At 40.3% G+C, this 19,772-nt stretch overlaps 1 protein-coding gene across 4 annotated transcripts in view; it reads right to left on the bottom strand.

The window, feature by feature from the left end:
• Positions 1–19,772, bottom strand: part of LOC147604970 (uncharacterized) — a 60,765-nt gene that overhangs the window by 37,933 nt on the left and 3,060 nt on the right. Inside the window, exon 3 of one of the 4 annotated variants that reach the window (XM_086794038.1) lies at positions 19,610–19,701. The exons of 2 other annotated variants lie outside the window; for them this stretch is intronic. The gene's annotated coding sequence lies outside the window, so the exon portion shown is untranslated. Of the gene's footprint in view, positions 1–19,609; positions 19,735–19,772 lie in introns of all 4 variants that reach the window. One more of the 4 variants, XM_086794037.1, reaches the window with a different exon arrangement.

Here is a 19,772-nt window from a genome sequence, read left to right as displayed (position 1 = left end):
AGGTGACTTTTGGGCGCCCAAACTTTAATGAAGTGGGAACGCACTCACTTATAAATATTGGCTAAGTCCTAAGGGCTATTTGAGCCTAGATTGGGTAATACTTACCACCTGTTCACATGCGCCACAACTATGTCAGCAGACAGTTTCACACGCACGGTTCACGGTCGGGCGTCCCCTTACTCGAAACTACACATTGGTCAAGCAAGCATGAAAACAGCATGCAATTGCAAGCAATAAAGATGCTATGCAATGCAGCATTGGTATGGACAATCCCCGTTCATGAGACTATACCAAAATAGACGTGCTCCAGGCAGGTACACGAGGTACCAGACCCAATGGAACACCAATCCACCAAGCATTTCCGAGCATGTACACGAAGGCACAAGTCCCAACGGAAAGCCAAGTCTACAGTATCACATGAGTGGCATCAATCCCCGGCATAAACAACTGCCATGGACACCACTCCAATGTACATACATGATGAGAAAGCACGGGTGGACCAATTGGGTGGACCAATGGTGACACCTCTCCTCCCTCCCCTCCCATGCAGGTTGTTGCTTCCAGGCTTCTAGGGGTCATAGTTTTATTCAGCAAGCTTTGGTTCATTCTGGTCTTCACCCTCAAGAGGACTCCATGGCAGCCACTCCGTCATCCCCGACCAAAGCCATCGTTGCTTGCATTTCCTTCTGTGAAGCGGATCTTGAGGTTCCTGCCATGACTGTTGCCTCACTTGAGGCCTCCACCCTAGTCTGCAAAATTGTTGGTAGCTACCCCGCGCACGGACAGCACAGGGATCTTTTTCACGCTAGCCTCATTGGCGAACTTGCAAAGATCACTGATATTCGCCCTCTAGGGGTGCGGAGCGCGGATACTACCAGGTGGAGTTCGACTCGCCATCAACGTCAGACCGAGTCATGCAGCTATGTCCTCTTGCACTCTGTACAGCGCAGGCCTTCTTTGCTTGATGGTAGCACGGCTTTGATCCTGCGTCTCACCCATTGGCTGGCGTTTCGGGCTTCCCATTGACAGTTTGCTTTCCAAGCCTTAGGAAGGAGTACCTTCCTCTTCTCCCGATGATTGGTGGTGTCATCAGGAAAGTGACGGAGTCCCCCCCCCCCCAACCGCTGCCTTGACCCTAGCGAGGGCAACCGGGATCCTATCCCTCCGTATCTGTGTGGCCTCGCCAGAGTCAGTACCGCATTGCATTTCTCTTTCTAGCCTGCGAGGGGACCCCATACAGCAATAGCGGCAGTCCAGGAGGCCGCCCCCGGTGGTTCCTCTCCCCAGTTCTCATGCTGACCCTCAATAGGGGGTAGAGAGAGGGGCAGGCCCTCAGGTAGGAGAGCCCCAAGCCCCGATTTCGGGTGACCTAGCGGATGGTGAGTGGCAGATGGTTGGACTGTGCCCGGGCCGCCAAGCAACCACCAGAGCCGAGCGCCGCCGTCGAGCGCGCTAGGCTGGCAGATCTCAGGAGGATTCGGTTCTGTCAGTGAACCGTTACGAACATTTATCCTAGCACTTTCCGGTTGGTGATGCGCCCTCTCCAGCCCCGGAGCGGGCCCCTACGGCCCCACCAGTATGGCGACCGATCCCTCGTTGAGATTCCCCCCTAACCCCCAATGTTATCCTCCTCCCCCTCTCTTCTGCCTCTCCAACGGATCTTCAGGTTCTTGCCATGACTATTGCCTCACTTGAGGCCTCCACCTTGGTCTACAAAATTGTTGGTAGCCACCCCGCGCGCGGATAGCTCAGGGATCTTTTTCAAGCTAGCCTCATTGGCGAACCTGCAAAGATCACCAATATTCACCCTTTGGGACGCGGATACTATCAGGTGGAATTCGACTCGCCATCGACGTCAAACTGAGTCATGCAGCTGAGTCCTCTTGCACTGCGTACGGCGCATGCCTTCTTTGCTTGGTGGCAACACAGCTTCGATCCTGCGTCTGACGCATTGGCTGGTGTTTCAGGCTTCCCAATGACAGTTTGCTTCCCAAGCCTTAAGAAGTACCTTCCTCTTCTCCTAGTGATTGTTGGTGCTTGGGGGAGTGACGGAGTCCCCCCCCCCCGCTGCCTCAGCCCTAGTGAGGGCAGTCGGGATTCCATCTCTCCGTATCTATGTGGCCTTGCCGGAGTCAGTACTGCATTGCATTTCTCTTCCTAGCCTCCGAGGGGACCCCGTACAACAGCGCGTGGAGTATTTTGGCCTCCCATACCAATGCTTCATTTGCAGATAGATGGGCCACTTAGCTAGAGCTTGCCCTCGGTGGCAGTCCAGAAGACCACCCCCGATTCTCATGTTGACCCTCAACAAAGGGTAGAGAGGGACAAACCCTCCGGCAGCAGAGCCCAAGATTTGAGATGGAACATAAGAAGCGGCCAAGGTGGCCAAGGAGAGACTATGGACTTTGGATTTGGGAGTGCCGACCTCCCATGTGGCTACAGTGGGACCCAGGAGAGTGGACTTAGCATGATCCTGCGGATCGGGAGGAGACTCTAGATGCCCCCTTCTTTGCATATATAGCGTGGCTAGGCCGCAGGATCCAGATCCCTGAGATACATGGCACACTGGCAGCGGCATCGCATTGGCAATCACAAAGACTATCACAGCGCATTCTGGAAGAGGCTCTGGGACAGCTTTCGGCCTAGAAAGATCACTCTTTCTTTGGTTGGTGGCATACAAGAGTTTGTTGGTCGGTACTTGGCTGGCAGTTGGAGGTTGGTCAACAGCTTGTCCGCGGTGTGGCCACCATCAAGAGTCTCAACGACATTGCCTTTGGAATTGCCTGAAGACTCGCTGGATTTGGCAGCGGATTCTCTGCATCTTCACTATCGACAGGACATCGACCCGGATCATCACTTGGGGCACTGTTGCTTGAGCCACAGAGGCTAGTGCGATCAGGGCTTATGAGGAGGATTGTCATGTGCATCATAGATGCCATGGACATTCTCAGAGCTAGATCCAGAAAAGGCAACCAGATAAAGAGTATGAACCCAGTAGAAGAACCAGGATGATGGAGCACAGAGCACAGAGCACCTTTGCGGTGTAGACTGAAGCAAGGCTTAGAGAAGAACCAAAGGGATGCTGTCGGCTGCTCACAGAACCAGTCGGCTGAATCAGAGGACATGGGCAGCATCAAGCGCATCATGAGCAAGCAGTATAACCAGTCGGTTGAAGTAAAAAGGGATTTATGAATATATGGACTGGCCGACCAGCAGTCGGCCAGTTCCCCATGAATATCAAGGGGCTATAAATAGCCCAAGTGCCAATCATTCTAGGCATTCAATCCCACTAGGGGTTTGGATCCTTAGAGGTCCCATAGGGGACAGATTTTAGGGTTAACCACCTTTTTATGAAGGCAGCCAAGGGCTGCAAGATATGTACCCTTTTTGTACCATAGTATATACTAAATTTCCAGCACTTCTCTCTCTCTCTCTCTCTCTACTCTCTCTCTACCTGCGTTTTTGCATCAGATGGTGCGTTTTTGCATCAGAAGGTTTTCAAGAGTGTTTAGGGCTGAAAGAAGACTACCCAGAGCTTCCGCACGTTACATTGGTATCAGAGCATCAGGCTCAGCAAAGCTAAACACTGATTCAGTCCCAGATGATGGTGTACAGGTCCAAGGTACAGGAAAGTACACGGATTCGAAGCCCAAGGCGGGAACACATGTGAGATCCCTATTCCCACCGAGCAACGGATTCGGGGTACTAGCAGCGGAAGTAGCACTTCTCGCGCGGGACAGGGGTCCAACACTCGGGGCCTCGCCCACGGATATCCGGACAAGAGACTAATCCGTCGGTTTGTCCAAAACCGAAACCGGAAAAACTTCCTTTACCCGGAAAGCACGGGCGATTCCACCAGGATAACTCTTTACTCTAACGTAGTCAAGATCATTACTGATCAAACTGATCTGACTGCACCTTTAACGGTACTTGGTCAAATCAAGGAAGAACTTGCACTTGGATCATTGGGATCAACGCTTTTTTCCCCATCAAGAGGCACAGCCGTTGATTCCTATCCATAGAACAATTTCTATCCGGGATTTACTTCATCTATCGTAATAATAGAAATTAAATCTCGATTTACGGATCCATCAGTCCAGCCTAATCCCATCCGATCCCATGGGTTAGCCAACCGCCCAACCACTGTAGTGATGGGATCCAATTTGGAATTTGGTTAGGTTTTGTCCCGGGTACCAAGGAAAAGAGTTCCAAGGCCCCCTAGCCGGAAGTTCATGCAAACATAAAACTAGCCACACCACTTACACACCCAATATGAAATCGCCTTTTTCTTAGCATCAGCTAACTTTAAAACAATCCTTTAATGAAACCATAATACCACTGATCACAATCTTCCAATTTATCCGGTTGATTCATAATTTCCCATCATTCCTTCATCAGAGTATCTATGGCATCATTGGCAACTAGAACGCTCACCACCTGTCCACACAGGGGCCTTTTCAATAGTTCCTAGCCCATAATACTCGGCAATATAATCACTTATAAAAATCAAGATGGACTCTCGTTGAAGATCAGCAAGATCAACCAACAGATCCATATAAAGAGCCATGGACTCATCCATTGAAGACCAGCAAGGTCAATCAACCAGATCCATGCCCGGTTTCACAAAACAACTCTAACTCCATGTTCCAATATCTTCCTCGACGCACGCGTGGGTATCCTGGGCGACCCAGAGCCCGAGCACCGTATGGTCAGCACCCTCTAGGATCCTTCGCAGGTGACCTAGCGCTTCACTCATAGGCCGCTTCCTTGGTCCCTCATCCACCGTACCGGAAGCTCACCATTTAAATCGAACCGAGGCTGGTCAAGACCTCGGTCGACCTTGCTACGCGAGACGTCCTCCATTGACTCTCCGTCAGCAGTTGCAACTTTAACAGTTAGGTCTTCATGACCTTAATCCACAAGATGGTCAAAATGCTTCCCCAGCATTCTTGACATAAAACAGTCATTTACAAACAGTCACAAAATACAGTTTCTAAATCAAACTCTTGTCTTTCCACATTATCCCTCCTTAGTCCACATTACTTATTCCACATTCCATTCAATGTGTACTCATTCTCATCCATTTCCTCATATCGACGACACATTTATTCACATTCACATTCATACATCCACATTTACATGGATACATCCATTTTCGCATCCTCATTTATACATCCACATCCCATATCCACATTCATACATACACATCCATATCCACATCCATACATCCACATTCACATCCACATTCACATTCACATTCACATCCACATTCACATCCTCATTTATACATCCACATCCACATCCATATTCACATCCATACATCCACATCTACATGCATACCTCCATTTTCACATCCTCATTTATACATCCACATCCCTTATCTACATTCATACATACACATCCATATCCACATCCATACATCCACATCCACATCCACATTCATATTCACATCCATATATCCACATCTACATGCATACATCCATTATCACGTCCTCATTCATACATCCACATCCACATACATACATACATCCACATCCACATACATACATACATCTACATCCACATTCCCATTCACATCTATACATCCACATCTACATCCACATTCATATACATCCACATCCACATCCACATTCATATTCACATCCATATATCCACATCTACATGCATACATCCATTATTACGTCCTCATTCATACATCCACATCCACATACATACATACATCCACATCCACATACATACATACATCTACATCCACATTCCCATTCACATCTATACATCCACATCTACATCCACATTCATATACATCCACATCCACATTCCCATTCACATCTATACATTCACATCTACATCCACATATATACATACATCCACATCCACATTCCCATTCACATCTATACATCCACATCTACATCCACATTCACATCTATGCATATACATCTTCATGCATACATCCATTTTCACATTCATACATCTACTTTCACATTCATACATCCATACTCCCATCTCCACATCCACACATCCACATACATACATCCATTTCCACATTCATACATCCACTTTCACATTCATACATCCATACTCCCATCTCCACATCCACACATCCACATACATACATCCATTTCCACATTCCCATTCATGTAACCCCATATGTCTTCACATCTAATCTTTTACATCACATCCATTCTCGCCCTATCACAACCCATATACATCCTATTCTATCACATACACTTCTTACCTCATCCCATACACATCTTATCACATCTTAATTCATCTTATCACCTCTTATCACTTCTTATACACCTCTTATCACATCCTATCACATCTCATATCTTATTTATAGAATACAAGAGAATTCTTATATTTGATATAAGATCTCTTTACACATTTACTTATGCATAAATTTCATTTAAGGAGATTAATACTTCCGAAGAAAAATCAATCTTTTATGCATCTTCCTATGCATAAATTCATGAAAATGACACTTTTGAATTAAAATTCAATCTTTTATGCATCTTCCTATGCATAAATTCAATTTAGATGAGAATGACACTTTTGAATTAAAAATCATTTTTTTAAATGCATCTTCTTATGCATAAAGTCAATTTGGTAGGAATTACACTTTTAGAAATAAAGAATTTCTCTTATGCATCTAAGTTATGCATAAAATCCATTTATGATGAAAATCACACTTTTAGTATAAAAAGAATATCTTTTATGCATACCTCCATGCATGAAATCCAATTATGATAAAAGTAACACTTTTATAATAAAATAATCAACTTTTATGCATACCTCTATGCATGAAATTCAATTATGATAAAAGTCACACTTTTATATAAAAATTTTCCTTTATGCATACTTCTATGCATGAAAATTAAAAATGATAAAAGTAACACTTTTGATATAAAAAATTTTCTTTATGCATACTTCTATGCATGAAAATTAAAAATGATAAAAGTAACACTTTTGATATAAAAATTTTTCTTTTATGCATACTTCTATGCATGAAAATTAAAAATGATAAAAGTAACACTTTTGATATAAAAATTTTTCTTTTATGCATACTTCTATGCATGAAATAAAAATGGTAAAAATAACACTTTTGATATAAAAACTTATCCTTTATGCATGATATTAAATTTTAATTTCTCCATGATTATAATGAAATTCTTTCAATTAATCTAGGATGATAATTCCTAGAATATGGTAGGAAGTCCTCTTTTTATACTTTGAATGAAATTATTTTATGCATAATTTTTATAAAAATTTTGCCATAGCTCCGCTGCTATGACTGATAAATCTCAATTTTTCTAAGGGATAAAGCTTATCATTAAGGAAATAATTAAAATAATCTCTAATTGGATCCTTAATCCATAATGGATTGAATCATCAATATACATAAACTAAAAGCATAGAAAAAAGCCATTAATTTGGCCTCAAGCATAGCTTAATCTTGGGTTAAGGAAAAGCTTTATGAAAAGCTTGATTTGGATTGAGAATGGGTCATGAGTATGACCATTTCTTAAGTGAGAGAGAGAATTTACATAAAAATCATTAGAATTTAAACATAAATGAAAATTAACCTCAATAGCATTTATTAAATAACTCTTCACTACTATTCACCAATAAACTTCAATAGAATTTAAAAACAACATACCAATTAAGCTTCTCAAGCTTGAGAGGGGTTGAGAAGAGAGAAACATTAAGAAATTATAGAAAGATCAATATTCACTAATTACCTTACAACTTGCTTGATTCTTTGTTCACGGTAGAGGCCCCCAACCAATCAATTGGTTAAGTATGTTGATGGAGCCACTAATGGGGATTGAAGAAAGAGGGAAGCTCCAAAAACTAGTGAATTATTAAATGAATTCACAGTTCTTGGCTTAGGTGGAGTAGAGTAACGATGCATAAACACTATCCATTTTTCAACAAGGGGGAGGCTTCTATTTATAGGAAAAATTGAGCTTCTAACCAAACAAACTGATTCTAGAATTTTCTAAATCAGTTTGGTCAATATTTGACCATTTTTAGGTCAGTTAAGCTAACTTTTTGGAACTAGACTTAAATGAGGAGAGAGGAGAGATGAAATATCTCAATTTTTATGAGTTTAAAACTCATTCAAGCATGTGAAATATGCACCTCCTTTAAAGAACTCTCTTTCCTTACATATGTGTCATAATGGAATCATTTTAATATTGCTCATAGTTTTTTACTAATAAACCTTGTACATTTTCAACTCTTCATCTTATGTGAAATATGCACATCCTTTAAAGAACTCCCCTTCCTTACATATGTGTCATAATGGAATCATTTTAATATTGCTCATAGTTTTTTACTAATAAACCTTGTACATTTTCAACTCTTCATCTTATGTGAGCATTTAAGGGACTCCCCTTCCTTACATATGTGTCATAATAAAATCATTATTCCCAAAATATCTCATATTTTTAATATTGCTCATAGTTTTTTACTAATAAACCTTGTACATTTTCAACTCTTCATCTTATGTGAAATATGCACCTCCTTTAAAGAATTCCCCTTCCTTACATATGTGTCATAATGGAATCATTTTAATATTGCTCATAGTTTTTTTACTAATAAACCTTGTACATTTTCAACTCTTCACCTTATGTGAGCATTTACTCATTTTTGGGTATCTTCTTTTTACAAATTTGGATTTATCTCTTCCCTACACATGGATTGATGCTATTGGCCCATAGGAACCTTAATTGGACCATAGTCTAAAGATTTCTGAAAATCTAGACCCTTAGACTAAGGTTCTTTATACCTATTTCCAATTAATTCCAATTGCACATTGGAAAATTCTTTTTGAATTTCTGTTTCAGGGAAACTCATCTGAATTATAAGAGATATTTTTCTATCCAAAAATATTCAAAATCTGAATATTCTCTCTCTAGAATAATTTTCCTCTCTCTAGGCTAAAATAGTTAGCAACAGGGTCTTTATATTTCTGAAGAGGGTTGATTACAGGGGAAGATACTAGACATCAAAAAGGGGGTTGGGAGAGGAATCTTACATTCTACCCCACTTAAAAAACGCGAGATGCCCTCATCTCGCAAACTGGGGGTGATTTCGCAAGATTCACGAATATGAGACTTAGAGAAAAATTTTAATCAAGATTAACCACCAAGATAAGTCTTAAAGAGAGCAAGATTCAAAATACGAACAAGATTTAAACTTTATTCATTCTCGGAACTTATACAGTAAAGATAGAGGAACTCTTTACACTTCCATAAGCCCGTCCATCATATGGTCACAAAAGCAGTCCTCACAAGCTGCACAAGTATAAGGTAACTCATCTATGGGAATGATTCTGTGGGTTATTGCTGCGCCTATCTCAGTGGTATGAGGTGTTCTAACAAAAGGACCTCTGAGAGGCAAGCCAAAAACGGGGTAAAGGCATATCTTCTCATGAGGAAGAAAACACGCCAGTAAGAAGACCCGCTCAGAAAACCCAGGATGCCTTGATCTCATGACGCAGTAGTATCGGGGACCCAAACCCAAAGCTTCGATAACCATGGCCAAGCGGACATTGTTACGAAAGTGCTGCTGACCCCAGGGTGTTACCCTAGTTATGTCTTAATAGGTCCGCCATTTGGTCTGCGCTACAGAAGTTCCTAGGTGAGGAAAAAGGGAGCGCTCATACTGTTCTATAAAATCCTTCTTCACAGACTCACTTGCGTCTTGAAGGTGAGAAATCATTATGGATAAAACTAATTCTTGTTGCCAAGCCATGAAGGAGATTAAGAAAGAAAGGAGATCGATGGGAGTAAGATTACTGTGAACGACAAGTAAAAGTTACGACTTATATAAAGGAAGGAGCTAGCGTAACTTAGAAGCCAACGGTAACTTGCCACTGAAGTTTTACCGTCTTTCCATGATTTGGGTTTGGCACATATTTCTATGAAATACATTAAGAACTTTGAGATGAGGAGGTAAAAGAAGCTTGTAGGCTAAGTCACCTACTTTCATTGAATTCAGATATAAGACTCACAATATCTGGGGGATAAGTTCTTATACTCCCCAAGAGATAAAGAACTTCTTTTGGGCCGTACTCGAATGAAAACCAAAACCTTGGTATCCAAAACATCGATTTTCACTTCTGAACTCATTGTTCTGAATCCTTAAAACAGCGTGACTCCTGAGAAGTATTCTAGGAAAAGGGTCTTCCTTTTTTTTTAAACAGAATCTTTCTTTTATTTTAGAGAGGGAATAATTATAAGATCAAAAAGGGAGATTCTTACTCCTGTATACCTCAAAGGCAGGGGAGGAATCTTACATTCTACCCCACTTAAAAAAGTGCGAGATGTCCTCATCTCGCCAAGTAGAGGACAACTCTTTTTCTTAAGATCCAATTTATTCTAGGGTTCCTTATATTCTGGTCAACCCAACAGAATACGGGGATAAATATCCCTTATATATAACTCATCATTAAATAACAATTCATTTCAGATCATATCATTCATATCTTTAACACGATAATGGTTCATCAGATCGAAAATTTTTCTTTCTGAACATTCCTCCACGGGAATTTCAGTGAAGCAAGTTTTCAATTTGTCATCCCTTAACTTGATATACCAAGTCAAGTGTTAACAGTAGCACTTTGACAGCACAATCCACTAATCTCATAGTGATTTGCTGAAATCACTATCATCATTCCAGTTATGAATATCATCACAGGGACTCGTCCCATTCATCCTCATTGAGGTTTCGCTCAGCTTATCACACTTCAACCAATTTTGAGGGATCATCATTTTTCAATCAGAATCCAAATCAATTCATCAATTCTCAAACAGAATTAAAAATCATATCAACCACATTCGAATTCATCATCTGGATAGCATTAACGCTTATAATTTCAAGTCTTAGATTTACTCGTATATACTGTCAGTAAAGAGCTGCAGTTATACTCTCGGTATATACGGATAGTCACGGCCCTTGGAATTATAAGGTAAATACCATCATGTCTAGGCCTCAAGCAAGTCAAGGATTCTATATAATTGCGGTACTTCCATCTAAAGACCCAATTACCAAATTATGAATTTCAGTTTGAATATCAAATTGTATGAATTATATCACACAATTACAACCTTTTTTGTGCTTCTTGATAAATTTTTGACATAATTGGTTTCTCAGTTGATCTTTATTAACCAAATGCTCTGATACCAACTGTGAGATCCCTATTCCCACCGAGCAACGGATTCGGGGTACTAGCAGCGGAAGTAGCACTTCTCGCGCGGGACAGGGGTCCAACACTCGGGGCCTCGCCCACGGATATCCGGACAAGAGACTAATCCGTCGGTTTGTCCAAAACCGAAACCGGAAAAACTTCCTTTACCCGGAAAGCACGGGCGATTCCACCAGGATAACTCTTTACTCTAACGTAGTCAAGATCATTACTGATCAAACTGATCTGACTGCACCTTTAACGGTACTTGGTCAAATCAAGGAAGAACTTGCACTTGGATCATTGGGATCAACGCTTTTTTCCCCATCAAGAGGCACAGCCGTTGATTCCTATCCATAGAACAATTTCTATCCGGGATTTACTTCATCTATCGTAATAATAGAAATTAAATCTCGATTTACGGATCCATCAGTCCAGCCTAACCCCATCCGATCCCATGGGTTAGCCAACCGCCCAACCACTGTAGTGATGGGATCCAATTTGGAATTTGGTTAGGTTTTGTCCCGGGTACCAAGGAAAAGAGTTCCAAGGCCCCCTAGCCGGAAGTTCATGCAAACATAAAACTAGCCACACCACTTACACACCCAATATGAAATCGCCTTTTTCTTAGCATCAGCTAACTTTAAAACAATCCTTTAATGAAACCATAATACCACTGATCACAATCTTCCAATTTATCCGGTTGATTCATAATTTCCCATCATTCCTTCATCAGAGTATCTATGGCATCATTGGCAACTAGAACGCTCACCACCTGTCCACACAGGGGCCTTTTCAATAGTTCCTAGCCCATAATACTCGGCAATATAATCACTTATAAAAATCAAGATGGACTCTCGTTGAAGATCAGCAAGATCAACCAACAGATCCATATAAAGAGCCATGGACTCATCCATTGAAGACCAGCAAGGTCAATCAACCAGATCCATGCCCGGTTTCACAAAACAACTCTAACTCCATGTTCCAATATCTTCCTCGACGCACGCGTGGGTATCCTGGGCGACCCAGAGCCCGAGCACCGTATGGTCAGCACCCTCTAGGATCCTTCGCAGGTGACCTAGCGCTTCACTCATAGGCCGCTTCCTTGGTCCCTCATCCACCGTACCGGAAGCTCACCATTTAAATCGAACCGAGGCTGGTCAAGACCTCGGTCGACCTTGCTACGCGAGACGTCCTCCATTGACTCTCCGTCAGCAGTTGCAACTTTAACAGTTAGGTCTTCATGACCTTAATCCACAAGATGGTCAAAATGCTTCCCCAGCATTCTTGACATAAAACAGTCATTTACAAACAGTCACAAAATACAGTTTCTAAATCAAACTCTTGTCTTTCCACATTATCCCTCCTTAGTCCACATTACTTATTCCACATTCCATTCAATGTGTACTCATTCTCATCCATTTCCTCATATCGACGACACATTTATTCACATTCACATTCATACATCCACATTTACATGGATACATCCATTTTCGCATCCTCATTTATACATCCACATCCCATATCCACATTCATACATACACATCCATATCCACATCCATACATCCACATTCACATCCACATTCACATTCACATTCACATCCACATTCACATCCTCATTTATACATCCACATCCACATCCATATTCACATCCATACATCCACATCTACATGCATACCTCCATTTTCACATCCTCATTTATACATCCACATCCCTTATCTACATTCATACATACACATCCATATCCACATCCATACATCCACATCCACATCCACATTCATATTCACATCCATATATCCACATCTACATGCATACATCCATTATCACGTCCTCATTCATACATCCACATCCACATACATACATACATCCACATCCACATACATACATACATCTACATCCACATTCCCATTCACATCTATACATCCACATCTACATCCACATTCATATACATCCACATCCACATCCACATTCATATTCACATCCATATATCCACATCTACATGCATACATCCATTATTACGTCCTCATTCATACATCCACATCCACATACATACATACATCCACATCCACATACATACATACATCTACATCCACATTCCCATTCACATCTATACATCCACATCTACATCCACATTCATATACATCCACATCCACATTCCCATTCACATCTATACATTCACATCTACATCCACATATATACATACATCCACATCCACATTCCCATTCACATCTATACATCCACATCTACATCCACATTCACATCTATGCATATACATCTTCATGCATACATCCATTTTCACATTCATACATCTACTTTCACATTCATACATCCATACTCCCATCTCCACATCCACACATCCACATACATACATCCATTTCCACATTCATACATCCACTTTCACATTCATACATCCATACTCCCATCTCCACATCCACACATCCACATACATACATCCATTTCCACATTCCCATTCATGTAACCCCATATGTCTTCACATCTAATCTTTTACATCACATCCATTCTCGCCCTATCACAACCCATATACATCCTATTCTATCACATACACTTCTTACCTCATCCCATACACATCTTATCACATCTTAATTCATCTTATCACCTCTTATCACTTCTTATACACCTCTTATCACATCCTATCACATCTCATATCTTATTTATAGAATACAAGAGAATTCTTATATTTGATATAAGATCTCTTTACACATTTACTTATGCATAAATTTCATTTAAGGAGATTAATACTTCCGAAGAAAAATCAATCTTTTATGCATCTTCCTATGCATAAATTCATGAAAATGACACTTTTGAATTAAAATTCAATCTTTTATGCATCTTCCTATGCATAAATTCAATTTAGATGAGAATGACACTTTTGAATTAAAAATCATTTTTTTAAATGCATCTTCTTATGCATAAAGTCAATTTGGTAGGAATTACACTTTTAGAAATAAAGAATTTCTCTTATGCATCTAAGTTATGCATAAAATCCATTTATGATGAAAATCACACTTTTAGTATAAAAAGAATATCTTTTATGCATACCTCCATGCATGAAATCCAATTATGATAAAAGTAACACTTTTATAATAAAATAATCAACTTTTATGCATACCTCTATGCATGAAATTCAATTATGATAAAAGTCACACTTTTATATAAAAATTTTCCTTTATGCATACTTCTATGCATGAAAATTAAAAATGATAAAAGTAACACTTTTGATATAAAAAATTTTCTTTATGCATACTTCTATGCATGAAAATTAAAAATGATAAAAGTAACACTTTTGATATAAAAATTTTTCTTTTATGCATACTTCTATGCATGAAAATTAAAAATGATAAAAGTAACACTTTTGATATAAAAATTTTTCTTTTATGCATACTTCTATGCATGAAATAAAAATGGTAAAAATAACACTTTTGATATAAAAACTTATCCTTTATGCATGATATTAAATTTTAATTTCTCCATGATTATAATGAAATTCTTTCAATTAATCTAGGATGATAATTCCTAGAATATGGTAAGAAGTCCTCTTTTTATACTTTGAATGAAATTATTTTATGCATAATTTTTATAAAAATTTTGCCATAGCTCCGCTGCTATGACTGATAAATCTCAATTTTTCTAAGGGATAAAGCTTATCATTAAGGAAATAATTAAAATAATCTCTAATTGGATCCTTAATCCATAATGGATTGAATCATCAATATACATAAACTAAAAGCATAGAAAAAAGCCATTAATTTGGCCTCAAGCATAGCTTAATCTTGGGTTAAGGAAAAGCTTTATGAAAAGCTTGATTTGGATTGAGAATGGGTCATGAGTATGACCATTTCTTAAGTGAGAGAGAGAATTTACATAAAAATCATTAGAATTTAAACATAAATGAAAATTAACCTCAATAGCATTTATTAAATAACTCTTCACTACTATTCACCAATAAACTTCAATAGAATTTAAAAACAACATACCAATTAAGCTTCTCAAGCTTGAGAGGGGTTGAGAAGAGAGAAACATTAAGAAATTATAGAAAGATCAATATTCACTAATTACCTTACAACTTGCTTGATTCTTTGTTCACGGTAGAGGCCCCCAACCAATCAATTGGTTAAGTATGTTGATGGAGCCACTAATGGGGATTGAAGAAAGAGGGAAGCTCCAAAAACTAGTGAATTATTAAATGAATTCACAGTTCTTGGCTTAGGTGGAGTAGAGTAACGATGCATAAACACTATCCATTTTTCAACAAGGGGGAGGCTTCTATTTATAGGAAAAATTGAGCTTCTAACCAAACAAACTGATTCTAGAATTTTCTAAATCAGTTTGGTCAATATTTGACCATTTTTAGGTCAGTTAAGCTAACTTTTTGGAACTAGACTTAAATGAGGAGAGAGGAGAGATGAAATATCTCAATTTTTATGAGTTTAAAACTCATTCAAGCATGTGAAATATGCACCTCCTTTAAAGAACTCTCTTTCCTTACATATGTGTCATAATGGAATCATTTTAATATTGCTCATAGTTTTTTACTAATAAACCTTGTACATTTTCAACTCTTCATCTTATGTGAAATATGCACATCCTTTAAAGAACTCCCCTTCCTTACATATGTGTCATAATGGAATCATTTTAATATTGCTCATAGTTTTTTACTAATAAACCTTGTACATTTTCAACTCTTCATCTTATGTGAGCATTTAAGGGACTCCCCTTCCTTACATATGTGTCATAATAAAATCATTATTCCCAAAATATCTCATATTTTTAATATTGCTCATAGTTTTTTACTAATAAACCTTGTACATTTTCAACTCTTCATCTTATGTGAAATATGCACCTCCTTTAAAGAATTCCCCTTCCTTACATATGTGTCATAATGGAATCATTTTAATATTGCTCATAGTTTTTTTACTAATAAACCTTGTACATTTTCAACTCTTCACCTTATGTGAGCATTTACTCATTTTTGGGTATCTTCTTTTTACAAATTTGGATTTATCTCTTCCCTACACATGGATTGATGCTATTGGCCCATAGGAACCTTAATTGGACCATAGTCTAAAGATTTCTGAAAATCTAGACCCTTAGACTAAGGTTCTTTATACCTATTTCCAATTAATTCCAATTGCACATTGGAAAATTCTTTTTGAATTTCTGTTTCAGGGGAACTCATCTGAATTATAAGAAATATTTTTCTATCCAAAAATATTCAAAATCTGAATATTCTCTCTCTAGAATAATTTTCCTCTCTCTAGGCTAAAATAGTTAGCAACAGGGTCTTTATATTTCTGAAGAGGGTTGATTACAGGGGAAGATACTAGACATCAAAAAGGGGGTTGGGAGAGGAATCTTACAACACATATCGGGAAGAACTCCCAGGAGGTTTGTTGGTGGTGTTCCACAGTGCCAGATGGGGATGGCAGTTCCGTGAGCCAGATAGGTTCTAAGGGAACGGTCCCAAGGGAGGTTGATCCTCCAAGGGTGATGTGAGAGTGCCAGACTCAGTTCCAGGAATGAAGACCAAGACGGTGTTCAAAGTCAGGGCAGGAATGGATTGTGGACCAGAGGAAGACCAGATGCATAGATCTTCATCAGAGACAGAGTGGTTTGGAGAACAGGCCAGAATTTCAGAGAAAAAGGGTTGCCAGGGATGGATGATGACAGAGGGACTTCGGGACAGGATTGGGATGATGACAGTCATCCAAGAGCAGGTTGGATTCCCGTCATCAAGTTTAGCAGAGGGGGATGTCATGTGCATCATAGATGCCATGGACATTCTCAGAGCTAGATCCAGAAAAGGCAACCAGATAAAGAGTATGAACCCAGTAGAAGAACCAAGATGATGGAGCACAGAGCACAGAGCACCTTTGCAGTGTAGACTGAAGCAAGGCTTAGAGAAGAACCAAAGGGATGTTGTCGGCTGCTCACAGAACCAGCCGGCTGAATCAGAGGACATGGGCAGCATCAGGCGCATCATGAGCAAGCAGTATAACCAGTCGGTTGAAGTAAAAAGGGATTTATGAATATATGGACTGGCCGACCAGCAGTCGGCCAGTTCCCCATGAATATCAAGGGGCTATAAATAGCCCAAGTGCCAATCATTCTAGGCATTCAATCCCACTAGGGGTTTGGATCCTTAGAGGTCCCATAGGGTACAGATTTTAGGGTTAACCACCTTTTTATGAAGGCAGCCAAGGGCTACAAGATATGTACCCTTTTTGTACCATAGTATATACTGAAATTCCAGCACTTCTCACTCTCTCTCTCTACTCTCTCTCTACCTGCGTTTTTGCATCAGATGGTGCGTTTTTGCATCAGAAGGTTTCCAAGAGTGTTTAGGGCTGAAAGAAGACTACCCAGAGCTTCCGCGTGTTACAAGGATGGGGAAGGACTAGCCCTTTAGGTCTCTCACCATTGTATTGCAGCAGTACCAATCACAGCCCCTCCTTCAGGTGCCTAGCGGCCAGGCTCATGCCAGAGATGGGAGATATGCAATAGCATCACAACCTGGCACATTTGGCATGCTAGATGCAGCGAGGCCGTCGAGGGTACCCACACTTCACCAGCTGAGACCATCAAGAGCATATGGCTTGATATCATTCACTCTCGCGGTCTGTGGGGAAAGTTACAGGGAGGTTCTGACCGCATGCGGAAGTGGCAGGAAGCCTTCTTGAGACTTTGGAGGCCAGACCCTGTCCTCACAAATAGAGACGGTGACCCCATTAAAATTACAGACCACCTGTGTGGTGGTTCCCTCCCCTCCCCCTATATGACATAGCCTTCTCCTCACAGAGCGGCCAGCCGGAGGAGAAGCATCTCTTCCCCTTATGTCTACTTGTTTCCCGCCCTTATATGAGGCGAGTTTGTATTTAGCCCTTCCTGGTTGTACTTAGCCCTTTGTTGCTATTTTTTCTTTAACTAATTGAAGGATCTTTTTCTCGAAAAAAAACAAAAAACTACATGGCTCATTGTACTCTTCTGATAACCCTGGTTTCCATCCTGAAGTCCTGGATTGAGCTCATAGTTGTTCCCTTGATTAGGCCCTTGGTATCTCTCTCTTCTTACCATGGTTCTGTCACCCCAAGAAAATTTCTTCAAGAGAAACCCGGCTTTGATACCACTGTAAGCCCAACGGGGCGAGCAGTGACACACTTAACCATGTGTCCAAGAGATAAAGATATAGAGAGAGAGAGGAGAGAGAGAAGGAAATAGGGATCTTGCACAATACATCACTGAGCGAGGAACAGGTCCTACTCCCTTTCAGGAATTTATTTAGGAACAATCCACAAGCACGCTAGCCAGAATCAATACAATCAATGAATACAAAACAAACAGATATGCCAATGTAGGATATCCAAGTCGATGTTGATGTCGAGGCACAACATCTCTGATGCCATGCACACCACGGAGATGATCCACAAGTATCTCTCACCGAGCTAATACCAAATCCAATGAATCCAAATCCAAATCCAAGTTCATATCCAAGTCCAAGTCCAAGTCCAAGTCCAAGTTCATATCTAAGTCCAAGTCCAAGTCCAAGTCCAAGAATCACTTGCTTATCCCATGAGTAATCTCCACAACTCCTACAGCCTTGTTGATGAAGAAAACCATGGAAAAGCTCTTTTGGCAAGAAAAACTGATATAAGATCTATTTTAATGGTTTTCAGGCGATAAAAACCTCTAAAAAGCAGTTTTAGGATTTATGAAATTTATGTCCGTATGGTTCTGTACGGCTGTACGGGTCCTTACAGTCATACTAATAGATGATGACATGACACTGCAGTTGATGGAGGCACTCTAAATCAACGGGCATCGATGAAAAACTCCATGATTTGGTTCATAGATAACGATGGTATTACTCAACTTTAGTCAAAAGTTCTTGTTTTGCTTTTCTAGCTTCAGGGTCTTGCTTTTTGGCCTTGGAGCTGCTTTTTGAAAAAGCGGCTTTTAGCTTTTTGGTCCGACTCAGTCTACTCTTTCCAATGGTGCCCTTGGCTCATTGTCAATCCTGTTTGACTTTTTGCTTTTTCTTGCTTTTTGACCAAGAATGGTGCTTTTTCTTAATGAAACCTTATGGACCCTGTCTCCATGTCTTCTTCCACCTGTTTGGTGTCCGGGCACAGGTTTCATCATGTGAAATAGAGCTAGGAGGGCCAAATAGTTACAGATCTAGACAGGCTCTGGATGGAGGATGTACTAAGTGTAGAGGGTGTGGATACTCACAAGCATTGGATACCTTAGCTTGTGATAACTATGTCCATATATACTCCACGTGGTGTGGTAGGCACGTATACAACGTGGACGGTTACGCGGCATAGAAATAGTCACACCATTCTCAAAACGTGGCCAACCGACCACTACTTACAAGTAAAGTTATACCAAAGAGTGGAGTACCTTTAAGACATCTGTAATTGCAAGGTTTTAGGTACCAACAGCAAGAAGAGACTACAACTGGCAAGCTGTACTGAAGGGAATTGCAAATACACCTGATAGATCACCAGCTTTTTAGGGTTTCAAAACTGGCCTTGCACAAGCACAAACCAAGTAAAGTAACAGC

The sequence above is a fragment of the Cibotium barometz genome, chromosome 60, assembly GCF_041138505.1.
Source record: "Cibotium barometz isolate CiBa-2024 chromosome 60, ASM4113850v1, whole genome shotgun sequence".
NCBI lineage: Eukaryota > Viridiplantae > Streptophyta > Polypodiopsida > Cyatheales > Cibotiaceae > Cibotium > Cibotium barometz.
Note: the sequence above shows the minus strand (reverse complement) of the source record. Positions and strands in the feature narration are given on the sequence as shown.